The sequence below is a fragment of the Mus caroli genome, unplaced genomic scaffold, assembly GCF_978045245.1.
Source record: "Mus caroli unplaced genomic scaffold, Mus_caroli_1 scaffold_9, whole genome shotgun sequence".
In the NCBI taxonomy this organism is placed as follows: domain Eukaryota; kingdom Metazoa; phylum Chordata; class Mammalia; order Rodentia; family Muridae; genus Mus; species Mus caroli.
The window spans coordinates 94,164,800-94,180,488 of NW_028227264.1; the positions used below are offsets into that span (position 1 = coordinate 94,164,800).

The following is a 15,689-nucleotide window of genomic DNA, read 5'->3' on the forward strand; positions in this document are numbered from 1 at the left end:
GACGCGGTCGGCTCGGGAGTGGCGGTCGGCGGGCTGAGGGGGCGGCGTGTCGGCCGAGGAGGGCGGGCCGCGGAGGAGGAGCCGGCCTTGCAGCCGCCGCCCTCTCGGCCCTCCGAGTTTCCCGGGCTACCTCAACCTTCCCTGAGGCGTGGGTGCCCTCGCGGACCGCCGGGCTCCTCGGTTCGCCTCCAGCCCCGCGGCGGCAGCGGCCGCTTGGACCGCTCCAGGCCCCACACCCCAGCCGGTGGGACCGTCCCGAGCCCTCGGCCCCAATGCCTGGGAGAGCAGAGCGGAGTGGGTGGCGGTGGTCGGAGCTGTGCCGGGCGCTCCCGGTGGCGAGCGCGGCTGCTGTGCTGGGGCGAGCAGCGGGGACCGTGTGTGAGTTTGGTAAGTCACCTCTCTTTTCTTTTTAGGCGTGCTGGGCGCCTGCTTGGAAGCCTGCGGCACTCCGCGCCCGCCCTTGAACCCGGGTTTTGTTTCCTGGTGAAGCAGTGTTAGCGCGTGTTAGGATGGCAGGCCCTGAGATGAGTTCTGGATGCAGGGTTTTTCTTTTCTTTTCTTTTCTTTTTTTTTTTTTTTTTCTTTTGTAAAGCACGTGAAACTCCTTTCGGGGCTCTTTGGTGCACTGCGGCACGGTAGCCAGCGGAGTCATGGGGTTAGTGTAAAGCACCTCTAGGTTAATTGTTAGTGAAAAAGCTACGCTGTCATCATTTTCCTTGTCCTTAAAGGTAGTTATAGCAGTGAGGTTTGCGGATGTTGCTGAGGTAAGGTCTGAACTGTGGGAAGTGTATTTTGGGCTTGGTACTTTGGCAAGTTCTTAGTCCAGTTTCTGACTATGATAAAAAGACTCTTGGCTTTTTAAAAATGCCCTAGAGGGCATTTAAGTGTCTTTAAGTCTTTGCTTACCTTCTAATTATCAGACCACTTTCTTCTCGAAGATGTTGAGGATCAGGATAAATTTGTTCTGATGATTTTTTTTTTTAAATATGTAGTGAATTCATTATATGTTCAGGTTGTTAGAATAAAGTACTAAACCGAGATTTAAAGTACCGAGTAGGTTGTTAAAGCCGTGCTTGTTACTAAGCAACATCATCGTAAACAAGTCTAATACTCAACTAGAACATAAGTAAATGTGGCCTGTTAATCTGAGTTTGGAGCGAGTTGGAGCGCTCCAGATTTATGCTTTTAGTTTATAGGCGGTTACATTTGTTGCCTTTTGTAGTCAGATTTGATTTCAAATAAATTTTATCTAAAATTATTAGAACACTTTGATTATTTTTGTTGTCACACAAGAGTCTATGGAGAGTTGTAAATGGATTTGAGTTCTTTTTGGTTGTTACTTATTCCGGAGTACGCTGGGTATTTCTCTTTGAGTATTTCTTTTCTAATGAGATAAAGTATGCAATCTGTATTTAATAATATTCTTAAATAAAACGATTATAGCAATTTAGAGTTACATACATTTGAGAGATTGTGAAACAGTACAAGTTTTTAAGCCTTGGCTTAGCAGTAGCCTTGGTCTACATTTGTTGAACCCTTAGTGATATAACTTGAACGGTAAACTAAGTTTTTATTTTAATTTACTTTATTAAGTGTTCTGTTTGGTGGGGAAAGCATTAAAGACAGGGTTTAGCTTTGTATCCCAGACTTGCTTTGAATTGGCAATTTCTCTGCCTCAGCCTCCTGAATTCCAGGACAGAATGAAAATGAGGCTATAACCACTCCAAGGTATGGTTGAGGAGAAGGGTTTACAGTAGATGTGAAGGAGAGAACAGCCAGAGGCAACAAGAAGGGTCTAGACTGAACATAGCCAACAGAATAGACCAGGTTGTGAGAGGAGAGAGGGAGGAAAGGAAGGAAGCAAGAGGCCCAGGAGTGGAGTGGAAAGCAGAACCAAGAGTGCAGAGAGTAAGCCATCAGGTTGACTGAGGTTGTACAGGAAAGAGAAGCTGGGGGAAGGAAGGGAAGCCCAGGGGCTGGAGCGGGTTAGGGGAGGGGCCCAGGAGAGAGCTGGGGAAGGTGTGCCAGCCAGGAACACTCTGTAGCAGGTACTTGTGATTGAGGGATTGAGGGAGCCTAGAGGCTAGCATACATCTTGACATGCTAATAGGCATCTCAGGATTAGGTTAATGCAACAGCCTTGGGTCCTTTTTGCCAGGGACAAGAAGAATGAATGAAGTCCCTGAGGTTTTTTTCTGAATGCCAAACTTTGGGGAAAGGAATTTCTTAGGACCATAACTGGGACCACAAGCCTGAGTGATTGGCTTAAATGACCGTTTTGTTGTCGTTTGCCTTTTTATTATTTATTTATTTATTTATTTATTTTTGTTGTTTTAAGTTGAAGCTTGGTCTTGTAATTTTGCTCAGGATGATCTAGAACCCACTATAGCTTCCTCATTGACTTTTAACATCTGGCAATTCTTGTGGCTCAGTCTTAGCAGTGCTGAGACTGCATGTGTGAAGCAACCATGACATCAATTTGAAACTGTGACAAATGATATCTTTAAAGTCAAACTATTAGCAATAAGAGTTGGATTTTATATACCCTTACTAAAAATCTGTTGATTTCATTTTAGTTTTCACTTACTGTGTCCTTCAAATGTTGAGGTTGACATAATGAACCATTGACCAGTACTGGTGTTAGTGGCAGTTGTGAGCCCACCTGTGTAGTTACTGAGACGTGGTTTCTTCTGAGAGGAGCAGCGCTTTAACTGCTGAGCTACCTCTCCAGTCCCTTCCCATCACAACTGAGTCCTTAACTTACAGCGACTTCTTCAAAATTGTCTCACCATGGCTTCCCAATCTCTTATTCATTATGGAAAAAGTGCCTTTGTTCAAACTGTTTTTTCTTCCATTATCCTTTAAACCTGCTTTCTCCTTCCTGTATTAGTCTTAATTTCCTTCTACCCTGCCCCAATTTCTCTTCCCCCCTTCCTCCTCTTCCCCCTCTTCTTCCTCTACCTCCTCCTCCTCCTCCCCTTCCTTCTTTTTTAAAAAACCAAACAACTAAATTATACCTTTTCTATAAGGTTCAATTTAACCATGACATTTGAAATTCTACAGTATGTATTTGTAAATCATACTTATTTAATATTTAGACTGGTCTTGTCTTCCTAACTATATTAATCTGTTTCATGAGCATATCCTTTTTTTTTTTTTAAATGGAAGTTGTTGAAGGGATGTTTCTTGACTGGCACATGCTCATTTGAATCCCTGACTCTTCCTATAATATAGTAGACATCAGAACATAGCAGTAAATCACAAGATGGGAAATTAAAGAGTGGGGGAGTCACTGGAATCAAAAGGGAAGATTTTGTTCCTAGAAAGTATGAATGAATATTTGAGAATTTCCCATGACATTAGCATCACTAAGAGCTCCCTCGGGAATTCTGGCTCTACTCCCATGGGGAATGGCGAGTTTGGTCAATTTCCTGGCTCTTCCCTAGAAGAACCTTAGTTTTAAAATGTGAGTCCCTTTAATCTTCCTTTCCTTTCTTCCTCTTGCATCTTCCTGGTCTCTGGTCTCTCTCCATCTCACTTCACGTCTTTCCATGCTACATTCTACGTTTTGCTCAGTCAGCACTTAGTTTATGAGACCGTGTCAATACTTTTTAGTCTGCTCTCCTAAGTTAGCAATCCTCGGAAGTTCATTGTTTGCCTGTCTTCTGTCAGGACTGCCCTTTCTGGATCACAGATAGATCACTGACTGCCATGTTGAGTGCTATTTCTTTTTTGTTTGGGCAATATTCTAGGAGGAGAGAAACAAAGGAAGCTAGAAAATGCTCCATTGTTGCTTTCTGCATATTATGACTTTAAAGTACCTTAAGAATGAACATTTAGAGCTAGAAGGAATCTAAAGTCTGACTTTTCCTTTTTAGAAAGTACTCAAACCATGAATTTTAAAATTGTAGGTCACTTTAATAAACTTGCCATAAATCACATGTCTGGTGCTTATAGCATAGAGTGGCTTTAGGTGAAGGTATAAGAAGGTGAAGTAGGATATTGGAATATTTTTATAAATCTTCTTGGGTTCAGTGTTAGGTGATCTTACCAACCTAGCTTCTAAGTTGTTGCTCAGTAACACGGTTGCAATAAAACATAGCAACCATTGAACACTATAGGGATTTCAGGGCACAGTCCTAGCTCTAGTGTTCATGTTCATCTCTCATCTACATCATATTTTATTTTAAATCAGACACAGTGTTAAAGAGCATACAGCATATGACCTTGAATATATTTTTCAGGGTGCTGACATAACTTCTTGTACATTATTTTTCAGAGATGCATTATAAATGTTTTGAATAATAGTACATATAAAGGATATCAGAAAAACTGGATCAATCAAAAACCTGTAGAAAAGTTATTATTAACATCAGTCTTCTCTACAGCTTATTGTTTATATTTAGCTAGCTTATATTGCTAGCTAAAAATGGAGTGAAGTTGAATATACTTTTTCTTGTGACTCCCAGAGTTACATGGCAGCCTTAGACCAGTAAACATAATTTCATAGGTTGTGGTTTTGTGAGAAGAGAATTGGGTCCAGGAGACCAGCTTGAGTGGGTGTTTTGTTTTGTTTTTTCCCCCCTGCACTTAACACAAGCTAGAGTCATCTGGAAGGAGGGAGCCTCAATTGAGGAATTGCTTATATCCGATTGGGCATTAGGCAAGCACTGTAAGGCAGGGCTTACTGATTGATATAGGAGGGCTCAGCCTACTGTGGGTGGTGCTTCCCCTAGGCAGGTGATCCTGGAATATGCTGAGCAAGCCATGAGAAGCAAGCCAGGAAGCAGAGTTCCTCCAAGGTCTCTCTGCTTTGGTTCCTGCCTTGAGTTTTTGCCGACTTCCCTCAGGATGGACTGTTGTTACCTAGAAGAATGTACACTGAAGTAAACCAGCTGGTGTGGTGGCTCTCCCCTTTAATGCCAGCACTGGGGGTAGAGGCAGGTGGATCTCTATTGAGTTTTAGGCTAGCCTGTTCTAGATACTGAGTTGCAGGCCAGCCAAAACTATATAGTGAGGCTATTTCAGAAAACAACAAAGAAACAAAATCTTTCCCAAGTTATTTTGGTCAATGTTTCATCACAGCAATAGAAAACTAAGATAGTAAGTCCCTTAATCTTTCTTCGTCTGTTTCTGATTTGAAAAAATAACTCTTTGAAGACTTTGAAAAATTATGTGCAACTTATATTTTTGCTGTTAATTGGTTTAATCAGTTATTTGATTTTTTAAAAAAATTACATGTCCTACACTATATTAGACACTGGGGAAATGGAGAGTAAGGGTGGGCTGTCTTAAGTGCCTTATTTTCTACTATCTTAAGCACCATATTGTCTACTGGGAAAATGGATGAAGTAATTTATGACTTAACACATTAAATGGTATAGGATAAATGTGAATATATTTTGGGAAATGTAGGAAAGAGTCCTGATACAGATCTACAAGTAGAATACCCTATAATTTAGTTAAGTATAGCTTGAGGGTGAATACAGATATTTTCAACTTGGACTAGAGGGAGTTAAGTCAGGGAATACTATGGAGGAAAGTTTCTGGGAGACAGGGAATCAGGAGTCACTAGCTGGTGGTAGTAAAGATCTTGGATATAACCGATAGGGAAACATGTATAAGATTGGAAGGGCTAAAAACCTGCATGCAGTGTGCAAATGAGACAGTAGTGAGGAAAAATAGAGTCAGATCTTGGAAGCCAAAGAAGTACATATCACATGTGTTTACTGATTGAAGTTGTTACTCAAGAAATATTGACACCATAGCACTATCTGAAGTGCTAATGAAGACAGCCAGGGAAGTTACCAGCTACTTAGCTTTGTAGAAAAGTTACTTAATTTTTTTTTTTTTTTTGGTTGTTATTACAGGGTGTTTTGTTTTGTTTTGTTTTTTGTTTTGGTTCCCAAACAGTGTTCTTAAACAGTCGTATGGTCTCAAAGAAAGCACGTCATAGTTAATGTTCTGCTGCTTTTCATCCATTCCAATGTTAGACGCTCGTGTGATCTATGTACCTTTCTTTCTCTCTCCTCCCATACTTTTAATTTTTATCTTTCAAGATTGATCAGGGGTTGGAGAGATGACTTAGCAGTTAAGAGCATGTGTTACTCCTGTAGAGGACCTGGGTTTGATTTCCAGAACCCACATGGTTCACAACCACTAATAACTCCAGTTCCAGGAGATCTGATACCTCTTCTGACTGTGAGGGTCAGCATGCACATGGTACACATACATACAGTGCTCTCACATATAATAAATACATACAAATCACACATACACACACACACATATTTATTACTGGCTGATATTTTGTGTGTCAACTTGACACAGACTGTAGTTATCCAGAGAAAGGAGCCTCAGGTGAGGAAATGCCTCCACAAGATCCAGCTGTGGGGCATTTTTATCAGTTAGTGACCAAGTGGGGAGGGCTCCTTGTGGGTGGTGCCATCTCTGGGCCATCAGTCTTGGGTTCTATAAGAGAGCAGGCTGAGCAAGCCAGGGGAAGCAAGCCAGTAAGCAGCACCCCTCCATGGCCTCTGCATCAGCTCCTGCTTTCTGACCTGCTTGAGTTCCAGTCCTGACTTCCTTTGGTGATGAACAGCAACATGGATGTGTAAGCTGAATAAATCATTTCCTCCCCAATTTGCTTTTTGGTCATGATGTTTTGTTCAGGAATAGAAACCCTGACTAAGACATATATATATAAATCTAATTTAAAAATTGATCAAAATTCTTGCTTTTTTTACATTGATGATATTCCACATTTTCTGTTAATGAACATGTTGAAGTATCCCTTTTAAAAATATGTATTACTAAATATATATACTATATAATATATAGCATATTATGTTTTATATATACATTATATAGTATATATTATTGTAAAAATTCTTTTTATGTTCCGAATATTAAAAAAATTAGAGATCATTTGCAAAGAGTTTCTTATATTTGTGGCATGGCTTCATATCTTTTCTGGTATATTTTGAAATGCCAGTTTTCAATGAAGTCCAGTTGATTTATGTGTGTTCATGTGTGTACTATTTGTTATATATAAAGATTTGTTTTGGAGAAGTCTAATTCTAGGTTATCAAGATTTTCAGTGTGGGTTGTTTTTAAATCTTTCATTTACATATAGGATCTAAATTTAAATAATTATGTATGTATAAGAGTAAGGTTCAAGCTTTTTTTAAAGTTGCTGTCATATTTCCTAGTATTTGTTGAGACTATTCTTTTTCTTTAAGTTGCCTTGACATCTTAAAGACATTGTAAAAATATCAGTTGAAGAAACAGCAATGTAAATATTTATTTTTAAGCTTTCTGTTAATAATTATGTCTATACTTACTCTGATACCATACTCTCTAGAGCATTTCATGTTCTTCCATTACCACAGAAAAATTAAGGTCCTGAGATTTGAAAGGATTTTGTAGAAAAAAATCACTGATTTAATGAAACTGAATCTTAATCTATCAACATATAAGATGTTTAATTAGATCTTTGATTTCTCTCAGCATTTTTCAAATTTTAGTGTAAATCCTTGCACTTTTGTTATGGTTTTCCTTCCTGTCTGTCTGTCTATCGATCTATCTACCTATGTGTCTATTTATTTTGAGTTAGTGTCTTTATGTAGTCCTGGGTGTCCTAGGATGCGCCATAGATCAGTGGTTCTCAAGCTGTGTTCATAACCCCTTGGAGAGGGGTGGGGTGAAGGGTGTTATAGCCACACATTCACAGGCATCTCCTAAGACCATCAGAAGACACATATTTACATTACAGTTCATAACAGAGGCAAAATTAAAGTTAGGAAGTATCAATGAAAATAATTTTATGGTTGGGGTCACCACAATGTGAGGAAATTAAAGGGTTACAGCATGAGGAAGGTTGAGAACCACTGTCATAATCAATGCTGACCTTGAACTCAGAGAGGTATCTTGAATATTTGGGATTTAAGTCATGCTCCATCACACTCAACCCATTATATTTTTTCATGAAGAAATTTGTTATTGTTGATGCTCTTGTAAAAGGAATGTTCTTTATTGTTCATGGCTAGTATAGAAAAATGTGGTCATCTCTTGCATAAGGTTTTCATGTAGAGGACCAAGTCTCTGAATGAAAAGAATTACAACGTTCTCTCTAGTCTGTTCTTCATTCACTCATTCTTGCCTTAACTTATGGTATAGATTCTCTAATAAGATATTTCATAGAAATGTTGAAAGTGCATTGTTCCTGTTGTTTAGGGAAAAGCACACACATTTTCACTATATAGTGTGATAGTAACTAGTTTAACCCCATGCTTTTCCATAGATACTTTATCAAATTGAAGAATTTCCATTCTATACCTAGTTTAAGTTGTTTTATAATTAACATGTGTGAGTATGCACACTCATGTTACAGTGCAGATATGGAGGTTTAGAAGACACCTTTGTAGAACAGTTTCTTTCCTTCTGCCTTTATGTGGCTTCCAGGGAGAAGGAACCTTTCACAGGTGTGGCAAACACTTTTATTCGGTGTCTCCCTCCTCCTCTTCTTCCTCTTCCTCCTCTTCCTCCTCCTCCTCTTTTAAAAAGATTTATTCATTTATTTTATGTATATGAGTACACTGTAGCTGTAGAGATGGTTGTGAGTCATCATGTGGTTTCTGGGAATTGAACTCAGGGCCTCTGCTTGCTCTGGCCCAAAGATTTATTTATTATTATATCTAAGTACACTGTAGCTGTCTTTAGACACTCCAGAAGAGGGCGTCAGATCTCATTATGCATGGTTGTGAGCCACCATGTGGTTGCTGGGACTTGAAGTCAGGACCTTTGGAAGAACAGTCAGTGTGCTCTTAACCACTGAGCCATCTCACCACCCTTGCTGACTTTTCTTGATGTTCTTATTTAAAGTTTTTAATGACAATAGGTGTGTGTGATTTTTCCCAGAGGTTTTTTTTTTAACCTTCATCCAGTGAAATGATCATCTGTTTTAAAGTTTTTATTGTTAGTGTCGTTTATTAACTGACTTTTGGATATTAAAACAAAGGCCAGCCTGGGCTACATGAGACCCATTCTCCAACAACAACAATCTCTAAAATACATTAAATTTTTTTACCCTGTGACTGTGTGCATGCCTCAGATTTCAGCACCTGTGAAGCAGAGGCAGCCTGAGTCCAAGACCAGCCTAGTTTCTGTGTGTTCCAGACCAGCTAAGGCTACACAGAGAAACCTTGTCTTAAAAAGAGAAAAATTTTTCTTTCACCTTGTGGGTTTTTTTCCTTTGATGCCTATGTTAAAAGTGTGTTGATTACTAATAATTGAGGGTTTAAAAATAATTTAATTCCATGTTTTTTCTTTTTCTAAAAATTATTTTATGCCTGTAAGTATGTTTGTTTGTGTGGGGGGTGTTGATCCCTGGAACTAAACTTAGAGACAGTTGTGAACTGCCATGGTGCTAGGGATTGACTCCAGATTCTCTGGAAGAGCAACCAGTGCTCTTAACTGCTGAACCATCTCTCCAGCACCCTCTCGTATTTCTGACTGTTGTGAGCTACTTACTTTGTAGTACTCAGATGGCACACTTTTTATGATTGTGTGTGTGTGTGTTTATGTTGTATATGTGTAGGTCAGAGATTGATGACCAGTGTCTTCCTTAATAGCTCTCTGCCATCTTTTTTTTTTTTTTAGATAGAGTCTTTTACTGAACAGGGAGTTCACTCATTTGGGTAGACCGGCTGTCCAGCAATCTCCAGAGTTTCTCCTTTCTCCATTTCTGGATTACAGGTGTTCATTATTGTACCTAGTTTTTTATGTGGGTGCTGGGGATCCGAACTCGTGTCCTTAATGCTTACAGAAGTGACTAGCACTTTCTCTTTTATAGCTTAAACTAGTTTTGTGGTCCAGCCTATGGTACATCCCGGAGAATGTTCCTGTGTATTCACTGAGAATGCATAGTGAGTATGGTAGCACAGCCATAGTCCCAGCACTTAGGAAACTGAAGCAAGAGATCACCCTGAACTGTGCAAGGAGTTCCAGCTAGCCTTATTCAGTAGTGAGAGTCTCTTGTAGAATTTATTTATATATATTTTTAGTGGAATAGTCTTTGGGTGGAATATTCTGTCAGATATAATTATGGTAATTAATAAGATCAGTCAACTCCTATATTCTTAAAATTTTTTTTGTCTTACTTTGACATTCATTGCAGTCTTTTTCATTGTCTTACCCCTTTCTTGTATGTTGGGGTTCTGTAAGACAAATAAACATTCGTCATAGGTGTCATTATTAAATATGATTAGTATAGAATATAATTAGTAATATTTCTTGTTTTATATTCTGTTTGTCTTCAGTAACTATTCTAACATTATGACTACGATTTGCATGCCTTAAATTTTTTGTCCCATTTCTTTTAACCTGTTTATGTCTTTGAATCAAAGAAATATTTCATAAACAACACATAGTTGTAGAAAAACTGAACCAGTTTAGCATTGTGTATCCTTGGAATGGAGTTCACTAATGTTTAGCACAATTGTTAATAGTGTGGATTTATTCCATTTTCCCAAGTTTTGTATTTATCTTATTTTTTATTTTCCTTTCAATAAGTTTGAAATATTGTTTAGTGTACCTTTCAAACTGATTTTTTTATTGTATTTTAATAATGGTTTTCTTAGAAATGACAATATGTATTTTATTATAGCAATCTATTTCAGAATAATACTAAATTCTGTTAAATTATACAACTTCCCTCCGATATAGCTGTTTTTATACTATTGTCATACATATATATTATAGTTATGCATATTATAAGCCTAATAACCATACAGTGTTATAGTTATTTCTTTATGTAATTTAATGTCTTTAAATAAAATGACATACTCTACTACTGTACCTAGGCCTATTTATTTTTATGTTTGGTTTCTTGCATCTGTATAGCTTTGTATTCAACCAAGAACTAGCTTGATGTTCAAGCTGACCCATAAGTAGACCTGTGCATGTGCATGGCAAGGGTGCATTTAAACACAGTCGATTTCAAGTCTGTTTTGGCTTTACTTTTCACTAGTATTCTTGGTTCTCTCTGTGTGTGCAGCTCTTCTGGATATGTGGGTGACCTGTGCCTGCTCTGGTCTTTGATCTACATGTTTGTAGTTTTTGTTCTATCTAGGTTTGGGGACAGTTTATCAAATCCCTATGGTTCTCTTTAATTTCTAGGCCTTTGTAAAATTCCTAGTTGGTTCTTTTCTTGCCCTAAAAAGGCCCCTAATCTGAGACTTTGGGAACTATTGTCTGTCTCTGCTTGTCAGAGATCTCCACTTTAATTGACAATGCATCCAAAAACAGATTTTCTTCAAATAATGCTGAGTGTTTTCACTGTTACAGCCTGAACTCCTTCGCTGATCTATCTGTCAGTGTAAAGCAATGGGCACAACCCAATGGGAGAATACCACGGAGTCAGGTTATTCTTATCCATACCAGTTGTTTTCATGATTGAACAATCAGACCGTGTGGTAAGCCTTTGGTTGGGTTCCAGAACACTGAAATGACTGGGTTTGGGCTGTTTTTGTGTAAAGGATTTGTAGCTTTATTCCTTTATGTTGGAAGTAGGAAAGCTGGGTGGCTATGACTGAAATTCTTCTCTTCTCTGCAGGATAAAACTTACTTTGTACTTACTTTATATTACTCACAATTCTTTGAACAATGTTAGATATTTATTAGTCACTTCAAATATGTGTTGAGTTAGTTTCTTGATTTTTCTCAACTATCAATTGTTTTTTGTGTTTCTTGCATTTGTTTCTTTTGTAATTTTTTAGAAATTAAAATATAATCACATCATCTTCCTTCTTTTCTTCCTCTTCTTCCCTTCCAGTCCTGCCTGTGTAACCATCCTCTCCTCACTCCATCTCAAAATCATGGTCTCTTTTTCTTTGTTGCTTTTACATATGTTTCTTGGATTTTTATATAAATGTAACATGTTATTCTATTTTTATCTGAATATGTTTTCACTGCATAATTATTTTGACATTTATGCACTTATTATTCCTGAGTGATATTCCATTATATAAATAATACAATTTGTTTGTCTATTCACCTCATGATGGATTTGTGTTGAACTCTCAAAGCTGTTCTGAATAGTTGTGTAAATTTTTTTTTATAGGGATGCGTGCTTTCATTTCTTAAGTGTGAATACCTATAAATGTATGAGCAGGATTATATAGTAAGAATAGGGTATATGTTCATGTATGCACATGCACATATGTGTGTGTTTCTTACGCGTGCCCAACTCACCAGCAAGAATGACGCTGCAACAGGATCCTTCTGCACATGTTTATTGGGAGAGCTTGATTGCAGAGGCAAAGAGACCCAAGCCCAGAACTGGTGCTGCTTATATAGGCCTAGGAGAGGCGTGTCTCACACCCGGATTGGTTGTGCTTGGGTTATGCTTACCACCTCATTTGCATGCCTACATCTGATTGGTTAACTTGTCTCTCATCTGATTTGTTAATTTTGGTTAATTCTCAAAACCTCATCTTGGCAAAAAAACTTTACTGCCTATGTATGCGTGGTGGCCAGCGGAAGCCAGCGCCACCCTGCAACAGCACATGTGGCTTCCCATCTGTGTTCATTTATGCATGTATGTGAATATGTGGTGAGACAAGAGATCAGCTTCTGGTGTTATCCCTTAAGGAGCCATTCCCCTTGTCTTTAGAGACAGGTTTTCTTGTTGGTCTAGTGTTCATATATGATTATATTTTGGTGTTATAGGTAAAACATCTTTATGTTCATTTTGAGACTGTATTTGTGTGAGTTCAAGTTATATTTAAAAAATGGTAAAAGAATAAATAGTGATTATTAGAGAGAATCAGCAGATAGCAAAACATCAAATTGGGCACTCACAGTATCCCACAGAGATGGCTGGAGTAGCCTAATTGACAGATCAAACAAAAGGTAACAGTGTTAAATTGGGGACCTATTCTCATATACTAGACATTGACAGGGAAGCCTTATCAAGGCAGTCATTTGGAGGTCATGGTTGAGGTCATGGGCAGAGCAAACCTTCCCCTTTGCCAAGGCTTCCAAACACAAATAGCAAGTATCAGATATATAACACATCAAAGTGGGTACTTATAAACAAACATCCAGCAGAAATCAACTGGGGAAATGGAGGAAATCCTGTTTTTTTGTTTTTTTTTCCCGTTTGTTTTGTTTTTTTTGTTTTTGCTCTCTTTATGGATGAGCTTTCCATGGCTGAACTTTGAGCTTTCTGTTTCCCACTGCAATATCAAAACAAAACAAACAAACAAAAAATTGCTAAGTGTAAAGTATTTAGTTTGTTTGGCAGAGGGGCGGGCATCATTATGAAAAGAATGATTCAGATCAATAGACGAGGGCTGGCACGATGGCTTAGCAGGTACAAGTGTTAGACATCTATGCCTGCAACTCACATGAAAAGTGGAATATGGTGTGCATCTGTAATCCCAGCACTCAATCCTGTGGGAAATGAAGGGTGCAAATGAGAACTGCCCAGACACTTACAGACTAGATAGATAGCCTAGAGTACACAGTGCAAAAGCAGAAAACTTGTCACAAAGTGGAAAGCAGGAACAAACTACTGTCTCTAGCACACACCCCCTATACCTAAGTATATAGTAAATACCTTCAGAAATCAGCAGATGAAGATGAATCAGCAGTAGTGATACTTTGTTGCAAATAGTTGTTGAGGATAAGTTATGTATTACAAAATGAGAGAACTGATTTTTAAAAGAAAACAGCTAGAAAATGTGAAGCTAGTGAGTTGATTTGAGGAGCAAATTTCTTTTTTTATCCATTCTAGGTTCATGACTGAGATCTTCCCTTCATACCAAAAGGGACCATAACAAATCAAGAACCTACAAATTTGCTCCCTCCCCACTTTATTGTTCGAGGGGATTGAGCCTAGAGCTTCATACATGGTAGGCAAGAAGTGTACCACTAAGCTGTATCCCCAATTTTATGTGATGTGGAACCTTGAGAAATGAAGAGCGAAATTAAACAGGGAAACCATGTCTTTATATAGTTATGCAGAAGTGTGGTTGAGGGCCAAGGGACAATGTATATTCTAATGGCAGGAAACCAAGAGGGATTTAGCAAACTTAGTTAGCTCAGGGTCTTCTTGATGCCTCTGTCCTCATTCTCCCATCTAGGTATAGGCAGGATCCCTGTTGAATGAAGGTCTTAAGACCTACTTACAGGGAGGTCAGATAATTGGTTTCTCCAATCTTAATTTTCTCTTGGCTGTGATAAGACACAATGACCAAAAGCTACTTAGGGAAGAATTTCTTTGGCTTATAGTTCCAGAGGTATAAGAGTCCATCACAGCAGGGAGGCATGGTAGCAGCAGCAGCAGCAGCAGCAGCAGCAGGAAGCTGAGAGATAACATCCTAACCTTAAGTAGGGAGCAGAGAGAACAAACAGGAATTAGGGCAATGGTATAAACTCTTTAAAGCCTGCCCCCAGTGACACATTTCCTCAGTATGACTATACTACCTAAGCCTTTCCAAACAGCACCACCCACGGTAAACCAATGGTTGGAATACCCAAGCTCATAGAGACATTTCTCTTTCAAACCACAATCCTGGACAGTATGTGGGAAAATTGGTGTGGGAGGGGTTTATAAACCTCTTGGCTTCTGCTGTTTCATAGTGTCAAAGTACAGCATTGCAAATAGTGAGTTACTGAGTCCCGTCATTAAGCTTCCATTGTAGATGGACCATATGAATTGAGCTGGAGTTATGTACTAAAGGAGACATTTAGGACCTTCGGTGTGTACTTGTGACTCAAACAAGCAGTAAATGAGCGATGAGAGGGGCAGTTGAACTTTTCTTATGGGGCTGGGACTGTGGATGAGGTCCTTGGCATGGCGAGGGAAGGTGAGGGAAAACACATAAGAGAGTGAGATAGATGGGTCAGAGAAATGGGAACCGATTGTGACATTCAGCTGCAGAGAGAAGGAAAAAATTTAAAAGATTGACAAAATGTGTGCATGCAAAAATTAAATAAGTTTTTGCCTCCTAGTACTTAGCATTTTTATTTTTAGTTTTTAAGACAAGGTCTCATTATGCAGACCAAGCTGGCTTAGAACTCATTTTTGCTTGCCCCTGCTTCTGGAATATTGGGATTAAAGGGGTTATGCTACCATGCCCAGCCTATTAGTATATCTTGAAATAGTAAATACTGCATGAAAGGCCATGTAAATTACCCTCTTATTGTTCAGTCAAGATTGAAATGCTTTCATATTTTAAAGACATGTTTTTAATTGGCAAGAAAAGAGTAATGATATTTTATTTTTATAATTTATAAGTCATATGTTACTGTTTTCATGTAAAGAAATTACTAGTGTTAGAAATTTTGGCCTGGAGAAAAGCGCCGGGGTAGCTAGGGTGCAGGGTCGGCTGACACTCGCCAGCTACCCACAACACCCGCCACAGGATCTTAAGACTTCTGGTGAGTGGAACACAGCTTCTGCTCCAATCCAATTGCGCGAGGGACCTGAGACTGCATTAGTTAGGGAAGCAGAAAACCGGCCTGAGTAGGACCACAGGCCTCTTCCGGCCGGACCAGCACCGGGGTAGCTAGAGCGCAGGGTCGGCTGACAACCCGCCAGCTACCCACGACCCCCGCCACAGGATTTTGAGACTGCTGGTGAGTGGAACACAGCTTCTGCTCCAATCTTTAAACAGTGACAA

At 39.0% G+C, this 15,689-nt stretch overlaps 1 protein-coding gene across 2 annotated transcripts in view; it reads left to right on the plus strand.

The window, feature by feature from the left end:
• The first annotated feature begins 19 nt into the window (after positions 1-19).
• Cep83 (centrosomal protein 83) overlaps positions 20-15,689 on the plus strand; it is a 115,758-nt gene continuing 100,088 nt past the window's right edge. For both annotated transcript variants that reach the window (XR_003837767.2, XM_021175324.3), the window contains exon 1: positions 20-387. The gene's annotated coding sequence lies outside the window, so the exon portion shown is untranslated. The remainder of the gene's footprint in view (positions 388-15,689) is intronic.